Here is a 13683-nt window from a genome sequence, read left to right on the forward strand (position 1 = left end):
GTTGTTCCCCCTTTTTAACAAACTACTGCAGGATTTCAGGACTGTAAAAACTGTCAAGTTTGTGGCTTAAACCTCGGAGACCACAAAGGGCCCAAGAGGTAGAATTAAGCCATTGCCTCCCTGGATAGCTCCGGGTCTGAAAGCTGGAGACCACTGAGATTTAGTTGGGCAAGCAGAACAATTGAACTCCTATAGCAAAGGGAAGGGAAATTGTAATAAAGTTTATGTAACCAGGTGGAAGAGAAACCACATGTTCTGGACTGCAGTGCAGAGTTGAAAATTAGAATCATCTCATCAAAATGTGTCTTCTGATTCTTATATGAAGTAAGAGAAAGGGAGTCAACTGAGCTCTTACTTGCATCAAGCAGTTTGACAAAGGGTCCTGGGATGTATACCACCAGCATGTATGATGCATACACTGGCTAGAATCAGAGATCAGTTCATGTTCTTATAGTGGGAAATGGCCGGTGTAATAGGGCTAGGAAATGTCCATACATTTTGAAAGCAAATTCCGATGCACAAAGCTTGCATTAGCTGCCTCACAAGGAAGGTAAATAAATTGACTCTGCTATGCAAATATGGTTTAAAAAAAAAGTTTAATGAGTTGCTTTACTGTGAAAAGATGCATTGAAACTCATGTCATGGTTAAAAAGATATTTCAGACTACAGTTTAAACTAGGTCTCCTTAGTTCTGTTCAACTGATGCCAGTCTTCCATTGACTAAAAAGAAGCCAGAAAGAAAGAAAAAAAACAACAAAACAAAACCCTTTTTCTCCAGCATTTCCTACTATCACATTTAAAAGATGTCTTGGGTGTCAGTATATTGTAAAGAAAAGGTTCCCTCCATACTGAAGAATAACAGTGTAATATTGGGTAAGAAGACAGTATGTTGTTTAGGGAATTTGGCTTAGACAAATTCTTTGCCAAGTTTTTCTCTAGTGGTCTGGCATGCAGGTTCAAAACCCAGTTTTCAGGTGATTTCAGGGTTCAAGTTGTAGCTGTTGGGTACATTCACAGAGTCTTGGGGCCATGGCATGATTCTGAATTCAGTCAGGCATTTGGAGATGCTTTCTCTACCAACGTCTTAAAATTGCTTGCAACTGAGTGTGAAGGGAAAACATATGTGATGTGTGTAATATCCATAACTGGAGCCCAAAATAGAATACATAGATATTTAAAAAATGTTTCTAATGGTCCCCTCTGGCTTGCTGCAGGGAGAAGAATGGAGAAGTCATTTTATGCCTGGGTAGTTAGCTATGTTGTCATTTATGCCTACTGTGTGTGGCTCCATTTCCTTGATAACTGGATATAACTGCCTATATGAAGACATAGTTCAGTCAAAAGAAGCAGCGGAAGGAAATGTTACAAGTTCTATTAAAAAAAGACCTAGACAAGAACCTGAGATATCCAGCTTCAAAGGAATTAAAATAACTGTCTGGAACCATCCTTTGATGAGAGAAGTTATTCCTGTGGCTCCATTCAAGCTTCCTCTCTTTTATATGGTGTCAGATATCAACTTCTGAATCCATGAGCCCCCATCTGGTATTATTGCTCAATATGCATATTCCATGTACCCTGTCTGGGCATTTGTAAAGATTGCAGCTGTCCTCATTTGACATTAGCCTTTCAAAGATGCTGTCAGTTCCTGGCCGTATATAAATCTGTAAAATTCCATTGATTTATGAATACAACTCCCTTATTTCAGCTACTGGATCAGACAGTTTCAGATTTCAGAAGAGGATGGCAGGAGTTCAATATCCCATGAGCCTTTGTCACCCTGCTGCATGCAAATAAGACCAACATCTTTCTGCAAATCCTTTCTTTTAACTCTTTAATTTTCATTAGAATCTGCTTTGGAGAGACCATAATAACTGGTATGTATGCATTTGGCACAGAAACAGGAAAGTTCCTTTTTACTTGGATAAAATAACCCTTAATTGGAAAGGATTAACATAGACTATGTTTTAAATGTTTTGCTGTGCAGCACTAGACATTGTCCAGGTGATCCTCAGTGGTCTGGGGTGCAGGCTTCAAACCTGTAGCTGTATGGCAACAGAGTGGTTCAATTCCACCTCCTAGGTGTGCTTGTGCTGTGAGGGTTATTGTTCTATTAATTCTATGCCCTGCAGGTGTTTTCATTATTTATGGAAATACAACAGAATCTTTTGAGCTCCACTTAGAAAGAAAATGCTACCTATCCTGGGTCTCTGGCTGAAAGTTCACCCTTTGAACATTAAAGAGGAAAAGATACCAGTGTTCTTTGCAGATTTGGGTACCAAAAAAGGGTTGTAGATTTTTAAAACTTATTAAGTAAAAATACCCCTCCAAGTTGAGGATAAGACTATGTGTCCTGAGCTTTCTTACCTAAAGACAAAAGAAATCTTGAGAATGGGTTGTCTTTTTTCTCTGTTTGGGACAGAGGGAAATGACAGACCCATATTGAATGCTTTTCTAAGAGGCAAAAGTTTTTGTAGGTACTATCTTTTATTGGACCAGCTACTTGGTTGGGATAGATGTAGAGAAAGCTTTGGGTATCAAAATAGCCTTCCTTGGGTCTCTTGGAGAGAAGCAGGCAGAGCAGACCTAAATCATGCAGTTAGTCTATTAAAAGATACCATCTGCAAAAACTCTTGCCTCTCAAAGTTTTCCTAGACCATCACAGCTACATCACTTCAGCACCACCGTGCTTTTTTTTAAGTTCACTCTTCTTTTTGAGCATGCTAAAAGCCTTCTTTTAAGTGCCTTACTTCCAGCTATAGCTTCTCTCCTGCTTAGTGCTGGTTTGACATCAGGGGCAACTGTTCTGGTCTTCCCTTGAAAATATGTCCACTGAAAGGACAGGTGTTGTTTTTGCTAAACTAGTGGAAAAAGACATCAATCTTTGTTTGACATCTGCCTGACAAATGATTTCTTCTGTAAAAAAGCAAGACATTTCATGACTAATCTTTTCTCTAAAATGGACACTAATATGTTGTTTCACTTAGCATAGGCCTTGTAAGGATAAATTCAGGAATAATTTTGAAGAGAACAAATGTTCCAGTTGAAGGGTAATTTCCAATATAATAAACAGAAATCTTTCTTGTAAGAAGGAATGGAAATTAGGTCTCCATCTTCCAGGAAAGTAGCTCCACCATTAGGCTACCAAGTCAGACTCAATTTCGCTCCTTTTTTCTCTGACCCAAAGGACATTTGCTTATTCCTCTCAAAATGCCACCACTTCAACAGGATGAAACGTGAGAGTCCCATCCTCCCAATATCTTGCACAATAGTGGCTAGGGAACTCATTTTGAAGTTGGACCTATAAATTCAAAATTATCCAGGCAGAGGAGTGAATTGATTATAAACCTAGGTGAGTGGTGCTAAACACTCATCTGTTGAGAATAATGCAGGGGGCGAGGGTAGTGAGGGAATGTCCTTCAGTTCTGTTTGGGTGAGATTAATTTTGTTAGGTTTGTAGGTAACAGATCAGGCCATGAAAGTGAGGTAGGCAGGTGAATGATTTTTTCTCTGAACCCTAGTGGGGTTTGGTATAAGCTAGGTGCTGAACACCTCAGTATTGTCAGGGCTTTGGCAATAGTTGACCATGGATGGCAGCAGAAACTTAGGAGTGAATGGATATCATGTGCCTATAAGTTTAGTTGGGCTTTCATGAAGGTTAGTGGCACATGCTGGTGGCACACACCAAATTTCATATTTAAATATCTATGTCCGTCTCATGATTTAAGCCAATTGCACCTTCTTCATCTGTTTGGCTCCTGGTATGTGCCCTAAAGTGAAGCATACATACCTAGCTTCCCTAGCTCTGAGGTTAATTGGCATTGTAAGCACCATTTCTGATAGGTGGATAGAAATACAGAAATTAAATGACTTACCAATATCAACAAAGAATATTGGTCCATAGGAAGGAATGAAAGAAATGCCCCTTAATCCTGTGTGACCAATTTAACAACATCACTATCCCTAGTCTTACCTGAGAATCTTACAAGAAAGAAAGAACACTGCATTTAGGCTAAGTACAAACAGTCAAAAAGCCCACAGTGAAATCAACTTAATTTATGAAGTTTTCTCTACTCTGTGTAATTTGGATCATTAGAGAATGGATCTCATGTTCGCTCTATGCTGGGAGAAAGCAGACAGATGCCTGCACTGGCTGAGGCCAGCAGGCAGGGGGCACTCTCACATGCCTCCTAGTGTGAAGGACTACAGAGGGCACCCGAGTACAGCTGAGTGGCTGCACCATCCCTCATTAGCTGTCATGCATACACCTCCCCCTGCTGCCTTTTCATCTGTCAGGCAGCTGGCAGCTGCCTGCAGGCAATAGAGGGAGGCATGCTTACCCCTGCTCCACAGCATGGGAATCCCTGGGCTTTGTCCAGGTTGGGGGCATGGGGTTTTGCCCCAGGCAGGACAGAGGTGGGGGGCAGCAGGGTTCACAAGCAGTTGGGGTAAAATGGTGCCAGTGGGACACAATGCATGACCTGTTGGGTTGACAGGGCACAATGTGTTCCTGCCCTGTCCCGAGTTCCAGGACTCTGTGCTGCAATGGCTCAAGGAGGGGCTCAGAGGATCCCCACCACAACTCCAGTCAACATTGTCTCTTGTGCAGTTGCAGGGCTCCAATCTAGGGGGATGGGGGAATGCTATGTCCCCATTGCTGCAGTGACTCCACCAAGATGGGGGTGGGGCAGTGGGTCCCTGTATCAGGATAAGCTGGCAGTTTACCTTCCCTCACCTGAGATTAGCCATCCCAGCCAGCAGCAGTTGCCACTTGAGCAGTAGCCAGTGTGGGAGCTCTTCTGGCTCTGCAAGCTTCAGCCCCTCTTTCTGCACAGGAATCATTCCTTGCCTGGCAAGGGAGGGTGGGCACCCATGTCCCCATAGCTGCAGCACGTGGCTAGGGGGGATTCTAGCATGGAAATGGGGGGCGGGGGAGCAGTTCCCTGTACTGGGCTGAGCAGGCAATGGCTTCGCCCCCATCCCTGTTTCTGCATTAGAATCACTCCCCACCTGGCAAAGGGACAAGGGGAAGCTACGCCCCAATGGCCATAGTGCCTGGCAGAGGGTGATTGTAGTGTGTAGAACAGGGGCGGGATAGGGGCCACTGCCAGCTCAACCCACTGTCCCTCCATTCTTTGCCTGTTCCCACACTAGAATCACCCCCTGCCAAGTGCTGAAGCCATGAGGGCATGGGTGCTCTCACTCCTATGGACCAGAGCCCCACAGCTGCACAGGGTGTGGTGCTGGCTGGGTGGGGTGCAGCGGGGAATCCTTTGAGCCCTTCAAAGAGCCACTACAGTGCAGGGTCCTGGAGTTTGGGGCAGGGCAGGGACACTCTGACACCCTGACCCAGCTGGCAATGCAGAGTGTGGTGCTGGCATTGCTTTCCCCCAACAACTTGTAAGCCCCACTCCCCCACATGTCTGTCCAGCCTGGTTGACAGCTATAAAGCTCAGGGAGTGGGGCCAACTAGGCACTGAGAAGTCAAGCCATGGATCCCTGCAAGGGGGGCTTACAGGGGCCGCAGAAGCAAATGGGATACTCGTAGATAGTGACCTAGCTTAATTTGTGATCAGACCTAGCACTGATGTTTGATACATTGATGCATCAGTCCAATCTAGCTCAAGTAAATTTAATACTACATGGATCCAGGTCTATCTTAGATTGGGATCCACAATTTCAAAACTGGTCTATGTACCTCAACTTCTGTTTGCTATGGTTATAGATCAGATTCCAACCACCTAAACTAGAAACAGTACAATATCTGTACCTAGCCTCAAAGTTGGGTCTTGGTTCTGTGATTCTAGAATGTACTTAGTTTCATAGTTTCATAGTAGCTAGGGTCAGGAGGGACCTGAACAGATCATCTAGCCTGACCCCCTGCCACAGGCAGGAATGAATGCTGAGTTCACAAGACCCCAGACAGGTGATCATCCAACCTCCTCTTGAATTTGCCCAAGGTAGGGGTGAGGACCACTTCCCTGGGAATTTGCTTCCAGATTTTGGCCACCCTAACTGTAAAATATTGCCTTCTGATCTCTAACCCAAACCTATTCTCCATCAACTTATTAACATTGTTCCTTGTCACCCCAGGTGGTGCTGGGGAGAAAAGGGCTCTACCTATTTGCTGTTGATCCCCCCGATGAGTTTGTAGGCAGCCACTAGGTCTCCCCTCAACCTCCTCTTGCTGAGGCTGAACAGGTTCAGGTCCTTCAGTCTCTCCTCATAGGGCCTGTCCTGCTGCCCTCTCACCAAGTGGGTGGCCCTCCTCTGAACCCTCTCCAGGCTGGCCACATCCTTTTTGAAGTGCAGCGTCCAGTACTGGACACAGTACTCCAACTGCGGCCTGACCAAAGTCGCATAGAGGGGGAGTATCACCTCTCTGGACCAGCTTGAGATGCACCTTTGGATGCATGACAAGGTATGGCTGGCCTTGCTGGCTGCAGTCTGGCATTGGAGGCTCATGTTCATCTTGGAGTCAATAATGACTCTGAGATCCCTTTCCGTCTCTGTGCTTTCAAGAAGGGAACTCCCCAGCCTGTATGTATGCTGTGGATTCCTTCTCCCAAGGTGCAGCATCCTGCATTTGTCTACGTTACCATCCTATTCTCATCTGCACACTTTTGTAGTCTGTCTAAATCTAGTTGCAGCCTCTCTCTCCCTTCAATTGTGCCCATCTCGCCCCACATCTTAGTGTCATCAGCAAATTTGGACAGTGTGCTTTCCACCTCCTCATCCAAGTTGCTGATGAACGTGTTAAACAGTGCAGGCCTGAGGATCGAGCTCTGGGGTACCCCACTGCTCACATCTTGCTAGGTTAAATACAACCCGCCCACCACTACTCTCTGGGTACGCCCCATCAGTCAATTTTTTATCCATCCAACTGTGCAGGCATCAATGCCGCAGTAACTTAATTTATTGATGAGGATGGGGTGAGAGACAGTGTCAAAGGCCTTCTTAAAGTCTAGAAAGACTACGTCCACAGTGACACCATCATCCAAGGATTTAATTACTTGGTCATAAAAGGCAATCAGGTTGGTCAGGCAGGACCTGCCTTTGGTGAACCCATGCTGATTGCCCCTGAGCATGATCTCCCCTGCAGGCCCCCCACAGATGTGCTCCTTGATGATTCTCTCCAAGATCTTCCCAAGCACCGAGGTGAGGCTTACAGGCCTGTAGTTACTTGAGTCCTCCTTCCTCCCCTTCTTGAAAATTGGGACCACATTAGCCAGTTTCCAAACCCCCAGCACCTGGCCAGATGACCACGAATGCTCATATAGCCAGGCCAAGGGCTCCACAGTGACCCCTGCCAGCTCCCTCAACACCCGTGGGTGGAGGGCATCTGGACCTGCGGATTTAAAAATGTCTAGCCCTTCCAGAAAATCCCTAACTACATCTGCACTGACCGAAGGCCTGACAGAGCTATCCCCAAGATTGTCCCTACCTCTGGTAGGTGAGATATCCCAGTCCCTGTTCAAGCAAACAGAGGCAAAGAAACTGTTAAAAATATCAGCTTTCTTGTCTGGCGTAGCCACAAGATTACCGTTTGCATCTTGTGTCTTACTTCTTCAGCCCAAAGACATGGCTCTTTCAAGAGGCAGAAAATTTCTCCCACATTTTGAACAACAGAGGATGTGACAGTGGCAGAAAAGATAAGATATCCTAGGTATGTGGTAAAAGGCAAAAGGAAGGTCTGTTTGTATACCTATGCTAGCTTAATCAAGTTCCACAGGTAAAAATGGCAGGAAAGGTTCATCAGCATGGGTTTTAGCATGAGCTACTGACCCTAATATGACACACCATTTCTGAAGTGGGTACATTCTAGTTGCTGAGACATGAGAGATACATATTTTTCATCTTCATGTCTGTTCTTACCAAGGGTAAATACAGTAATTTATCATGGATGTGCCACCACATGCTTCCTCACTATCTGTGTATAAGCTGCAAAACTCTTATTTGGCTCCTAAACAGAAAAGTTAGCCTTGGCAAATTTTCTTTTTTCATCCCCCAATAAGCCTTTCTTTCCAGAATGTAGGAAAGATTTAGTATCCATTTCTTCTGGAAGAGACAGGAAATTTCAAGAGTTCTTGATGTCACCAAAAGAAAAAAAAAAGGACAAAATATCCCAGTAAATCCAAAAGGAATTCAACATTCTGCCATAAACACAAATGTGCCCAAAGGACAAGGTTGTACTACCCTGTTATTAAACAGCTATGAGTTATAAGTCTACAACAACAACAAAAAATTAAGGGAGACCTAGTAATATCATTTTGCATAAAGCACAGGAAAAGAAGTTTTCTTAGTTCACTGTTATACAACCCAAGATGTAAAATGAATCACACAGTTCTTTGCACTCAGTACAAGGCTAGCTGTAGGAATCCTTTTGTAATAAACCCCTCAACCCCAGGAACTGGCATGGGAAGCCAAAAGGGAGGTTCCCAATTTTATACAGAAAATGCTGGAGATTAGGGTCACAAGCCAACAGGCTAGGGAGAAATAAATACAAGTAGATCAATATTAACATTAAAGTACATATACTTAGAAGCTGAAAAACAGATAACAAGCAGGAACATTGTGGTGTATTCACTCAAGAACAGGTAACTAATAATACGTACTAGTCCCGAGGTTCAGATACTCAAGGAACCTTGCCCTGCAACACCAAACAAGCCTCTAGTCCTGGGAGCACCCAACTGCTGTCTGCACATCTGTGGCTTGCAGCTACATCAGGGCTAGGCAATTATTTTGGCTGGAGAGATGCTTACCAAGTTTTGGCCAGCTGTTGAGAGCTGCATGGAGAGCCCCACCCTTTGACAGGTACCCTGCTCCCTGTTCATCTACTCCCTGGAGCTAGGTATGTACACTGCACTGTAGGGACCATACTAGTAGCCTAACAGATAAAAAAGGGTGCAATTGGCTCAAATAATGACAGGGATATAGGTGTTTAAATATGACATTTGGTGTGTACCGCTAAAATTCATGTGCCACTACCCTTCATGAAAGCCCAGCTAAGCCTGTAGGCAATGATATCCATTCACTCATAAGATTCTGCTGCTGTCCATGGTCAACTATTGCCAAAGTCCTGACAACGCTGAAGTGTTCAGCACCTAGCTTATATCAAACCCCACTAGGGTTCAGAGAAAAATCATTCACCTGCTTACCTCACTTTCATGGCCTGATCTGTTACCTACAATCCTAACAACATTAATCTCACCCAAACAGAACTGAAGGACATTCCCTCACTACCTCGGCGCCCTGCATTATTCTCAATAGATGAGTGTTTAGCATATGGTCATAAGCAGGATTTTTGCCCTCAGTCTTTTCTTATAGCCAATGTGTAGCCAATGTTTGTGTAGATCTTACAGTGGGAAAATATCACTTGCCCTGTTTTGCAGATGGGGAAACTGAGAGACAGAGGAACACTGATGAGAGATAATGTGACTTGCCATCAGTCACATAATAGATTGGTAACATAATCAAGAAAAGAACCCAAATGCCCTGACTACCAATCCAGTGCCCCATCCATTCAAGCCATATGTATTAATTTTGTTTTTGATCTGTGAGTTCTTTTCTAAATTGTCTATATCTATCTGGTTTTGGAGGGCCCAAAACTGAAGACAGTACTCCAGGCATGGGCTCATGAGGATTGTGTATTGAAGGACCTGATGTGACCCTTCAGCAGTCCAAAATCATGCTGGCCTGTTGCACTGCAAGCTCCTATTTAATTTCCTGTCTGCTATCACCTCTTGTCTGTTTTGCACCACTGCATTTCTACACAAATGATTGAAATAAAAGAAGAGAAGAACAACTACAAAAGGGTGTTTAGCACCACTCATAAGGCTTACACTTAATTCAGTCCTCTGCCTGGAGGATTTTGAATTTACAGGTCCAACCTCAAAATGAATTCCCTAGCCACTATTGTGCAAGATATTGGGAGGATGGGACTCCCACATTTCATCCTGTTGAAGCGGTAGCATTTTGAGCGGAATAAGCAAATGTCCTTCAGGTCAGAGAAAAAAGGAGCGAAATTGAGTCTGACTTGGTAGCCTAATGGTGGAGCTACTTTCCTAGAAGTTGGAGACCTAATTTCCATTCCTTCTTACAAGAAAGATTTCTGTTTATTATATTGGAAACTACCCTTCAACTGGAGCATTTGTTTTCTTCAAAATTATTCCTGAATTTATCCTTGCAAGGCCTATGCTAAGTGAAACAACATATTAGTGCCCATTTTAGAGAAAAGATTACAGTCATGAAATGTCTTGCTTTTTTACAGAAGAGATCATTTGTCAGGCAGATGTCAAACACAGATTGATGTCCTTTTCCACTAGTTTAGCAAAAACAACAGCTGTGATGGACCAGGGAAGCTGTGAGAGGCAAGACTTTTTGTGAATGGTATCTTTTAATAGACTAACTGCATGATTTAGGTCTGCTCTGCCTGCTTCTCTCCAAGAGACCCAAGGAAGGCTATTTTGATACCCAAAGCTTTCTCTACATCTATCCCAACCAAGTAGCTGGTCCAATAAAAGATAGTACCTACAAAAACTTTTGCCTCTTAGAAAAGCATTCAATATGGGTCTGTCATTTCCCTCTGTCCCAAACAGAGAAAAAAGACAACCCATTCTCAAGATTTCTTTTGTCTTTAGGTAAGAAAGCTCAGGACACATAGTCTTATCCTCAACTTGGAGGGGTATTTTTACTTAATAAGTTTTAAAAATCTACAACCCTTTTTTGGTACCCAAATCTGCAAAGAACACTGGTATCTTTTCCTCTTTAATGTTCAAAGGGTGAACTTTCAGCCAGAGACCCAGGATAGGTAGCATTTTCTTTCTAAGTGGAGCTCAAAAGATTCTGTTGTATTTCCATAAATAATGAAAACACCTGCAGGGCATAGAATTAATAGAACAATAACCCTCACAGCACAAGCACACCTAGGAGGTGGAATTGAACCACTCTGTTGCCATACAGCTACAGGTTTGAAGCCTGCACCCCAGACCACTGAGGATCACCTGGACAATGTCTAGTGCTGCACAGCAAAACATTTAAAACATAGTCTATGTTAATCCTTTCCAATTAAGGGTTATTTTATCCAAGTAAAAAGGAACTTTCCTGTTTCTGTGCCAAATGCATACATACCAGTTATTATGGTCTCTCCAAAGCAGATTCTAATGAAAATTAAAGAATTAAAAGAAAGGATTTGCAGAAAGATGTTGGTCTTATTTGCATGCAGCAGGGTGACAAAGGCTCATGGGATATTGAACTCCTGCCATCCTCTTCTGAAATCTGAAACTGTCTGATCCAGTAGCTGAAATAAGGGAGTTGTATTCATAAATCAATGGAATTTTACAGATTTATATACGGCCAGGAACTGACAGCATCTTTGAAAGGCTAATGCCAAATGAGGACAGCTTTCCAACTGATCAAAATATGAGCATAATACAAGTTTGAAAGGTGACTGTCTAAGGTACTTAGATAACCATGCTACTGACCAGTCTTGAGGTCTGGGTGTCTGCATACCCCTAGGCATCAGGCCTCATAGTTTTACTCCTTCCAGGATAAATGCCGCAATCTGACCACCCTTAGAACTGTCCTTGGGTTACAGCTCGCCGAGCCACAAGGACTGGGGCAATTACCAGTGGTCCTCCCCTCTACCCTGTGTTCTTATCTGAGTTGCGCTACCAGATAGAGGGAGGTTGTGGGGAACAGTCTCATGGTCACCAGGCCAGAAAACTCTCCTAGGCAGAGGCTTCTGGTTAGGGTCTTGGGGTGGGCCTGGGCAGGCCTTACTGCTGTGGCTGCTAGGTCCTGCCATCCCTTGGTCATGCCACCTGCTCCCCCTTGATCCTGCTGCTGTGGCACCTTGTCATCTTTGACAGGAGGCCAGGGACAGATAATAATTAATTTTCTATTTTTTTAGGGGCCTCATGGGCCATATAGAATAGCCTGGAGGGCTGGATGTGGCCCGCAGGTCATATTTTGATTGCCACTGTGGCACAGTAAAGCAGTCCTGGCTCCGGAGTCTCTGGACATACTTTTTCCCCATTACTGTTGCATCTGTGCTCCACTCCTGCTTTCCATGTTCTGCTTGTTCTCCCTGCTACCTCTGTATTTTGTCTCCAAGTCTCTAAGGTCTCTGGGAGTTGTAGTTATATGCAGTTAGCAGTTTGGCAGTTCACATTCAGTTAGCTATGCTGCTACCCTGCTGTTGCACATATTACAGTGCATTACATTTAGTTTACACAATCCAGGACTAGGAACCTACTGTATTCAGAGCAGTTTCCCCCCAATTTCATGCCTTTTTTGCAGTGGCATTTTTTGACTGGTGAAGGGCTCTACAAGTCCTTCCCCTCCTTGGAGATTGACAGATGGCCATCTGTCAAGATCCAGGGAGAGGCAAGACTTCCAGGGCCCCTCACCCAATCAGAGGCATGGGGGATCCTGCCATGCTCCACCACGAAAATCTCCTACCCTTCTCCCCTCCTCACTTCCCCACCACCCCTTTCAGGACCCCAGGGCTTCCTGCCATTTTCTGTTTTTATAGAACTTTCCCCCCCCCCCCCCTTGCTGCTAATTTCACACCTTTTCACAGTCCCCATGCTTTTTTTTTTGGTGTTGACCGGGCTTTTTTTGCAGAGACTGAATGAATGTGTGGTTTCCATGGAAATTGTGAAAATGCAGATTTGGTAGGTCCCTATCCATTACAGTCTCTTGAGAACATATTCCCTTCCTTTCACATGAAGGAAGGAGAAGGCATGGAATGAGAAAGGAGGAGATTCTAACATGTTTCTAGAGCAAGGACAAAGGTTCTTGCAATACTGAACATTGGCTTCCTTACACAAATGGAGCAGTTGGTTAGAGACGCTCATTCTTTTGGGCTGGGCTTTCCTGCAGTGCCTCCTGAACGTATGTATTCTGGGCAAGTCAGACAAAATGAAGAAGGGCAAGTGGTTGGTCCTTGAAAGGAATTAACGAATGGGCTTTGAATGCCACTGGTCCCAAGAAAAGGGACTTACTTTCTGCATCTCCACTTGGAAGAATGAGCTGATGCTTTGTCAGTAAGATGCAAAACCCTGTAGTTACACAGACCCTAATTGACACAATTGTTCTTTCTTTGATTCTCTAAGCATTAGCTTCTTTCAACCTAGGAAGAACAGACTGATGTTGCCTTTGTACTAAAGACCTGTCTACATTGCCCCTGGGCTGGGACTACTGCCAAGAAATATACCTTTTCATTTGTTCCCATTCAATATATGTCAAATCCTTGAAACAAGTCTGTGCAGCCCAGCACTACACTCAGCCTCTCTGTCTCAAATGTGCTTCTTGGCACATGCACTGGATCACCCTACACTGCCTTAACTGTCTCATTTCTGGGATTTGATGCTCCCTGGGCATATCAACTTGAGACACTTACTGTGGAACTGCCTAATTAGCTCCACAGTAAAGGCTCAATGTCTACACATGCAGCCCTATTAGACTGCAGGAAACTAATTAACTCCATCACAAGCTAGTACTTGTAAATACAAGTACTAGCCTGTGGCAGCGTTCTTTAGTGTGCAGCAATGCATGTGAAGATGCTGATGGAGCTGGCTATAGTACAAGGGTGCTTCAGTGCTGGGGCTGCCTGCTGGCTAGCCCCACACTGAAGCACCTTCATGCCCCAGCCAGCTCCTCCACAGTCCGTTGAATCGGGTT

General features: G+C 44.3%; 2 non-coding genes across 2 annotated transcripts; one reads left to right on the forward strand and one right to left on the reverse strand.

The window, feature by feature from the left end:
* Nucleotides 1-1995: 1995 nt before the first annotated feature.
* TRNASTOP-UCA (transfer RNA opal suppressor (anticodon UCA)) lies at nt 1996-2082 on the forward strand. Its single transcript has one exon. It is a non-coding gene; the product is annotated as a tRNA-Sec (tRNA).
* An 8837-nt stretch (nt 2083-10919) lies between these two features.
* On the reverse strand, nt 10920-11006 carry TRNASTOP-UCA (transfer RNA opal suppressor (anticodon UCA)). The gene has a single exon. It is a non-coding gene; the product is annotated as a tRNA-Sec (tRNA).
* Between the last annotated feature and the right edge of the window lie 2677 nt (nt 11007-13683).

This window comes from Alligator mississippiensis, chromosome 2, assembly GCF_030867095.1.
Source record: "Alligator mississippiensis isolate rAllMis1 chromosome 2, rAllMis1, whole genome shotgun sequence".
Lineage (NCBI taxonomy): Eukaryota > Metazoa > Chordata > Crocodylia > Alligatoridae > Alligator > Alligator mississippiensis.